The sequence below is a fragment of the Tamandua tetradactyla genome, chromosome 1, assembly GCF_023851605.1.
Source record: "Tamandua tetradactyla isolate mTamTet1 chromosome 1, mTamTet1.pri, whole genome shotgun sequence".
In the NCBI taxonomy this organism is placed as follows: Eukaryota; Metazoa; Chordata; class Mammalia; order Pilosa; family Myrmecophagidae; genus Tamandua; species Tamandua tetradactyla.
The window spans coordinates 47,784,532-47,792,475 of NC_135327.1; the positions used below are offsets into that span (position 1 = coordinate 47,784,532).

Consider the following 7,944-nt stretch of genomic DNA (forward strand, 5'->3'; position numbering starts at 1 on the left):
CCAGTTAGAGCATGAGGATGGGGATGGAGTCGGGGGTGGGGTGGGGTGGGCAATGGGGAGCAGCAGCAAGGAGGAAGCCAAGTCTGCTGAGACACTTCTCTAACCCATTCTCTTGCTCAGCATCTAACTTTCTTTCTTCTCTACCACCACCACAGTCACCGGGAGAATTGAGTCCCATGAGATCTCTACACATTGGGAATTCTGAAAACAAAGGAGAATTCTTTTCAAGGAGATAGAATCTTCCCTCCTTCCTTCAGTTTTTCATAATATACCATGGATCACACTCTTATGTTTTAACTGAAAGAAAATATCATCCTGGGACTCAACTTCCAACCTCTCTGAAGTTTCCCCAGGGTGCCCCTAGGTTTTTACATATCTTAAACACATTACATGTACACATTAAAAAGATTGCCATGATTTCTTCTTAAGCTAACCATACAATTATCCTAGGGCCCAGCCATTCCACTTCTAAATATTCATCTAGGAGAAAAGGAAGCATAGGTTCAAACAAAGACTTACAGCTGAATGTTCATACCTTTTTATTTTAATATCCCCCCAAATGGAAACAGCCTAAATGTCCTTCAGTGGGTGAATGAGTAAACAAATTGTAGTCTATCCATACAATGGGATATTAATTTCAACGAAAAGGAACAAACTATTGATATACAAAACAACATGGATAAAATAAAAATCATTGTGGTAAGTGAAATAAACCATATTATACCTAACTGTACATTCTGTACGATCCATTTACATAAAATTCTAGGAAATGCAAAACTAAACTATAGGGAGAGGAGTTAGATTATTGGTGGCTTGGAGATTGGGGAAGAATAGGGATGAATTGCAAAGGGTACAAGGAAACTTTTGGGTATGATGGATTTGTCCATTACCTTGATTATGGTGATGATTTTTCACAGGTATCAAAACTCATCAAATTGTCTACTCTAAACATATGCAGTTCAATATATGCCAATTATATTTCAGTAGAGCTGTATTTTACAAAGCAATAAACCAACTGCCACTTTTCCTCTCCTTCTCTTCTGACTGGTATCCCTAAGGGGTGGCTGGAGCCAAAGCATGATTTTTATTTGTTTCTTTGACATGGGCATGATTTTTAATTTGGATGCCCATGGGAGTGAGTTGCACCAGGGCGAGCTGTGGCATCATCTCCAGCGTTGCTGCATCCTTCCTATAGATTCTAGCCATGCCTGTTATTTTTGAAAATAGAGATGTGGTGTTTGGCAGGAAGAGTCCTATTTGTGTTCAAAGTCTACCCGTCTTTTCCAGGTCATTGCTGTTGAACATGTGGGGATCAGAGTGCCCCAAACTGCAAGTGTGGCAGCCCATGGCCCCAAACTGGAAGACAGCAGAACTCTTCTATAGCCCTATAGCACTGCCCCTTCCAGGGCGAATGGGGGTGTTGCTGTATTATGGAGGTATATCAGCTCTATGCAAGAGGACTTGGTTTCCTAAAATGTGCATGGGTCAGGCCAACAGGAAGAAGGGGTCGTTAATATCACTTTTTTTCTTTTACTCAGCTTACAGAAATAACTTGCCAGTGATACATAATGGTTGTACATGGGATGGTGATGCTGAGATATATTTATCAAGGCACCCTGACCTCTGCCTTTTTTATGCATTAGATGACAATTCCACATACTTTTCAGGACTCCCCACTGCCCTTTATCCTCTACTCCCCTCCAACCCGCCCACCAAATAGTAACCTCCCACAGGATCAGGCACTCAGGAGAAAAACAACCAGGTATCTCTCTAAACACCGGGAATTTCTTTCCCCCACTACAATTCTGGAGAATTTTCTTCTCAACAGCTCAGAGAAGGCCTGGCAGAGCCTGCCTCGGTTGCTGCCGCACAGCACATTGCTTTCTAAGGCAAACAAGGTCAGCCTTGTAATGACAGCCGATAACCAGCAGGTGCTGCAAACCCTGCCTCCCCCACCCCCCACCCCGGCCAGTTCTTGGGGACGTTCCAGAGAGTCCCTATTTAGAGAAACAGTCACCATCACCATGACTGACTTTGGGATAGTGCCTCATTTACTGTGGGCCCTCCCAGAAGCAGACTCTGGAACAAAGAGCAAGGAGTTTATTTGGGGGGTGACCCCAGGAAACCCAGTTAGGGGAGGGGAGAAGGTAGGCAGGAAAGGGACCGAATCACGAGGGGTACATTATCAAACTGGTTACACTGTGGGCAGTGGACGCTCAATCCCAGAGGTGATGCTGGGGCCTGGCATATTGGCTTCATTCGCATTTTCCTTGATCTAACTTCTTGGCTAACATGCCACAGAAAAAAAAGAAATTTTTATGTTCATGGGTTCTAATGACGTTCTTTTGGAAGGAGAATTAAATAAGAAATGAGATTTTTTTTGTTTCAACCATACACTCCCCTGTCATTTTTTAAAACTCACAGCACACAGCACAGGCATTCAAACTGGATCTCTAAATAACCTCTGGTGCCGGGGATGGGAACACACAGAAGGGACAACCTTGGCTCTCACTGAAGGGGCTTCATAAGAATCCTGAGCCAAGAGCTGCAGAAGAAAGATGTTCTCAGAAGGTGAGAAAGAATCAAGAGAACCACGAGATTATTAAAGGGATACAGAACAAGATCAATGAAAGCAGGTTGAAGAGTCTGAGTTAATTAAGTCTGGAAAAGACAAAGGGACTTGTAAATAATAATTTTTCATATCTTGCCTGAGACGTTGCTTGACAGCTGGTTAGCTACCCTCTCCTGAACACTGGGAAGAGAAAAGCAAATATGAAATCAGATGTAGCCTAAAGAACTTAGAGGACACATCAGAGGAAGAATGTTCTGACATTTAGGGCCGTGAAAAAAATTCTTGTATGCCACATGGAAGATGGTTGTACGATTCTCCTCTGGGAGACTTTAAAATCGATAGTTTCTTTTTTTTTCCTGAAAGGACAGTTCTCGTGATGTCTGCAGGTATCCTTCAGCCTCGAGAACTGAAGCCATGTAGAACACAGCTAGAGGAAAAAGAAGGAAATGTCTGTACAAAAACAGAACTTTCTTTGGATTTGTATACAGGAAAATAAAATTAAGAAATAGAAGTTTAGTGTTTCAGTTCCAGATGGCCAACCAAGCATTTGTATTTGCCTCTCTTCCCTCCCCGACTTCTACTGAAAGGAAGAAGAAATAGAAAATTTAAATGCACCATAGCAGCAGAAAGCCGAGAGAGGGGTCACCTATAGAAGAAGGAAACATTTCTGGTAAATATGAAACAAATGGTAACTGACGAAAAGTGAAACATGACAGAGCTGAGAAAATGAAAGAGAGATCTCTGAAAAACTGAGTTTCCCTAGAAAATTCCATAATAATATAAAGAACAGAGGCTGTCAATTTCACTCACAGGTATTTACTCAGAAGAAATGAAAACATATGTCCACAGAAAGACTTGTGCAAGAATATTAACATGCCCTTATTCATAATATCCAAAACATTAGAAATAACCCAAATGTTCATTAATGGGGGAATGGATAAACAATTGTGGTATAAACAGGAATAGTACTCAGCAATAAAAAAGAAATGTGAATGAATCTCAAAAACATTATGTCGAGGGATAGAAACCAGCTAGCTAAGAAGTACGTACAATATGATTCCATTTATATGAAGATGCAGAACAGGCAAAACTAACCTATGGTGACAGAAGTCAGAAAGTGGTTGCCTATGGAAGCAGTGAATTGCTTTCAGCGGTGCACTAGAAGACCTTCTGGAGTGGTACGGGATGTTCTAGACCTTATTTTTTTACTGTAGTAGGTACATGGGCATAGATAATTGTCAAAACTGGAATGCTTTTCCAGAACTGAATGCTGATCTATCCATTTTACTGTATGTAAAAATTACACCTCAATTAAAAAAACATTAAAAATGCATAGAGTGAGAAAGAGAAGAAAAGGGGTAAAGTGAGGCTATGGAAGCAGGGAGAAAGGACAGGAAACTGACTAAGAGTGGATTGAGCTGCTTCATTCAGTCCTGGGTCTCAGAGTGAGGTATGATGTTTGCATCTGATATTTACTATGAGGGGTCAGTTATGAGATACTCCTAGAGAGGGAACTGGGGCTGCAAAAGCTGGAAGATTTAGCTAAGCAGTCTCAGAAAACATGTTATAAAAACAGAGACAAAAAGTAGAGAAAAAATTCAGAGATATGAAAACCAGATCTCCAAATTCCAATATTAGTTTCAGACTCTAATAGGAATTTCGGAAGACGAGTAAAGGGATAGTGGAAGACGAGTAAAGGGATAGTGGAACTAAAGGGATTTTCTCAAGCTGAAAACAAACTTGAGGCTTCAAATTGAAAGGTTCCATCAAGTGCTAAACAACCTTGGAAGATAGGTTAGATGGGTAAAATATTTACAATGTATTTGAGACAAAAGGTCAATATGGTAGCTTTTTTGCAAAGATGGCCACAACAGCTCTTTCCACCCCCACACTCATGCTCCTTTGCAATGTTACTTTGTTGGCTGTCCCTTTCCATCAAGAAATGGAGTCTATTTCCCTTCCCCTGGCTTATGGTTTGACCTAGTGACTTATTCCACCAATAGAATGTAGCTGAAGTAACATGTAAGAAGTTCCTCAAAAGGCCTTGCAACTTCTGCTTTTACTCTCTTGCTGTCCTGAGACCACCATGTAAAGAAGTTCAGGCTACTCTCCTTGATTCTGTGTGGAGAGAGAGGCCGAGGTGACAGCCAGCACTGTCAGACATATGAGTGAGGCCATCTTGGATCATCTACCCCAAGTTGAGTGCCCTGTTGGTTACAAAAGAACCACCCAGCTAAGCCAAGAGCAAGTTGCTGACACACAAACCAACAAGCAAATAAAATAGCTGTTACCTTAAGCCACTAAGCTTTGTGGCAGTTTGTCATGTGGCAAGAGCCAACTGGTACAATTACCCATAATTTATAAAGAATGCTAGAGATAAGGGCAAAGAGCCTGCCTGGAAAATGGACAAGGGATTCATTATACAAGAAGAACACAAATGACTGTTGACTTCAGTTGAAGCAGGAGGAGTCTTGTTGATGGGCTGGAGCAAGAACTTGGGTTCCAGAGTCAGTCTGTCTGGATGCGAGTCCTGGCCCTGCCCCATCACAGCTGTGTGGCCTTGGGCAAGTTACTTAATTTTTCCAGGACTTGATGAAATCATCTGGGAAATGGGTATCTAAATACCATCTATCTTATTAGATAGTCATTACTTGCATTAATTACCAATAAATGTTGTTTTTTGCTTCTACTGCTATAAATGTTTCAGATAAACTATTGAATCCTCTGCAGTCTGTACAAGAAGCTAAGCCATTTGATTGAAGCAAGTAGAAGGACAGAAAAGCCTCATTAAAATGGTAGTTAGGAGCTAGAAAAGAAAGACATTTTATCACCTTTAACAGTTTTGTTTGCTTTAAATGTTATTGTAAAAATGATCGATTTTTAATAGTTGATTAACTCTCACTGTGAAACCTCCACTTACCAAACCCCTTTCCACTGAAGTCACCCCTCCTACCAGTTTGAAAAAGTTTATTTTTTTGCTTGAGCTCCCACCTCCTCATGCTTATTCAGAAGAAGCTTACTTCCCAGGAAGAAAAGTTTTTCTTTTCCTTTTGTAGCACCTGCCAAGGCGTTTGGTCAGTTCAAGCCACTGAAGCATGCGCAGTCAGGAAAAAGCCTTGACCTAAAGTCAACTTTTCCTAATTATAATAGTAAAAAAATCACTCCATTAATCATGCTAAAGCATCATTTTTGAACATGTCATGCATAAAGTTGCATGATTTGGAACTGCGTATGCTCTACTTTAGCCCACCCCCTAACCACCTGATCTCACCCATCCTTAGCCACTCCCTTAAACCCACCTTCCCCTTACAGTATAAAAGTCCCAGATGGCATGTGTTTGGGGACACCGATCTGAGGCTTGTCTCCAGTCTCCTCGCTGGCTGACAATGCAATGAACTCTTCCTCTTCTCAAAATCGTGGCTTCACAGCATTGAGGTCTGTGCACATCAGGCCGAGGAGCCCATAACTGCCTTAATGAATTCTAGCTTTAGTATTAAAAATTCGCAGAAATTCATATTCTAAATCCAACTGTGATTTAGTACAAAAGCATTCATTTAAATTTTAGGTAAAGAAGATACTTTCATTCTTCCTTTTTTTCCCTGTGGATTCTGTATTTTGGAATAACTTCTCTTCCCAATTGCTTTTATTATATATAATTATATTCTCACTGCTATTTGAAGACAAATGAACTAAGTAATTCAAGAGTTTGATAGGTATGAAACAAACTTATCCCAAGGAGGAGATAAAGGTTCATTCAAAAGTGAAGAAAGTTGATGTTTCCCTGGATTTTTGTGCAGCTGCTGTAGACAGCTGCACAGTTTCTAGTTATTAGATATCCAAACATGCTGAAAACAGTACAAAGCCTGCCATCATTATTTTCATGAGCCAGATAACTGGTAGAGATACTGTTCTCAAAGCAGCGTCCTGCCACCTGGTAACAGTGTATCTACAGTACAGGGAGAGTCATTTACAGTAAAAAAGTATCCCCTATTATGCTGAAACTACCAAAAAAAAAAAAGCATGTCAGAACATGTTTATATATGTGTATATATACATATATATGTTCACATTTGAAGCAATGAGACAGTCGAGATGAATTTGACTATGTTAAATTGTTTCTCTCTCTTGTAGCCAGTATGATGACTTTACCAAGAACTTGGAATACAAGGGTGTTTCAAAGACTTTTACACCAAAAATAACAAAAACAAATGAAGCAGCTTCTAGCTGTGTAACCTTGGGCAAGTCAGGTAACCTCAGTTTCCTCATGTGAATCATGTGACAATAACACCTGGATTTCTGTGAGGATTAAGAATGTGAATAGATGTAAAGTGGTAAAAACAGTCTGTCACAGACAAGGCACTTGACAAATCTGAACTATTACAGTTGTTATTATTACTACTATTTTATTGGATGTCCTTGATAGAAAAAAACCACCAGCTCTTAAACGATTGCAAATAAACTGATTTCCATAAACTGGCCCCACCATTGCATCGGTCTGACTAATCTGACCACATATTTTAGAATGTTTTTTATGCAGAGATAACCAAAAAAAAATAAAAAAAGTTAAGGATTGACTAACTCGTTGCTGAGAAGTGTTTTAGCAGCTTAGGATGGTTCACAGAATCAACACATTTATAAGGAGTTCTCAAGACTTGGGTCAACAGAAAGAATGCAGAGTCCACAGTTTAATCTTCATCTACACCTGCTACTGGAGAATGAATGCACTTTCCGGGGCCTGAAAAACGACAGACCAATAAATGTCTTTTGCAGGCATTCTCACTTGGCGGAACATTCTCCATTCAAATTGTAATGCCTCTGGGGAGCCAGAGGGCCAAAGAAATAACTTCGGTCAGGAAGAATGTAAAACTTTTATAATAACACATTACAAAAGAAAGTAAAATTATGAGCTTCCCTGTTAAACTCATCATCCAAGCTTGGATAAGTGTTTGCATGTAGTGGAGGAATAACCAAACCCTATTACATAAATAAGCTGAAGTTGATGGGGTAGTAGCTACTTGGGACCCGAGCTATTCTGAGGTGGATGAATCTTTCTAAATCTCCCATTTCTTCTGCCCGGGGGAATAGTCCTTCAGCCAAAAGCCCCTTTGGAGAATACAATTCACTTCCCTTTTGCAGTTGCTGTTTCCACCAGCTGCTTCTGCCATTACCTTACTGTTCAGGCAGAAAAGGGCAACCCCAGGTTATTCTAATGATAGCAAACACCTCATAAAGAAACCTGCCAAATTTACTTTTCCACAGAACATTATTTTTATGGCTTTTCATGAGTCCACGAGGAAAGAAAGCATCATGAGTAAAATATGACTTCCAGAAATCTTGAAGATATTACGAACTATGCCTGCAGAGGTAAGGTG

The 7,944-nt window shown here is 40.3% G+C and overlaps 1 protein-coding gene across 1 annotated transcript in view; it reads right to left on the minus strand.

The window, feature by feature from the left end:
- Nucleotides 1-7,944, minus strand: part of ISM1 (isthmin 1) — an 82,171-nt gene that overhangs the window by 72,631 nt on the left and 1,596 nt on the right. The gene's annotated exons all lie outside the window — the stretch shown is intronic.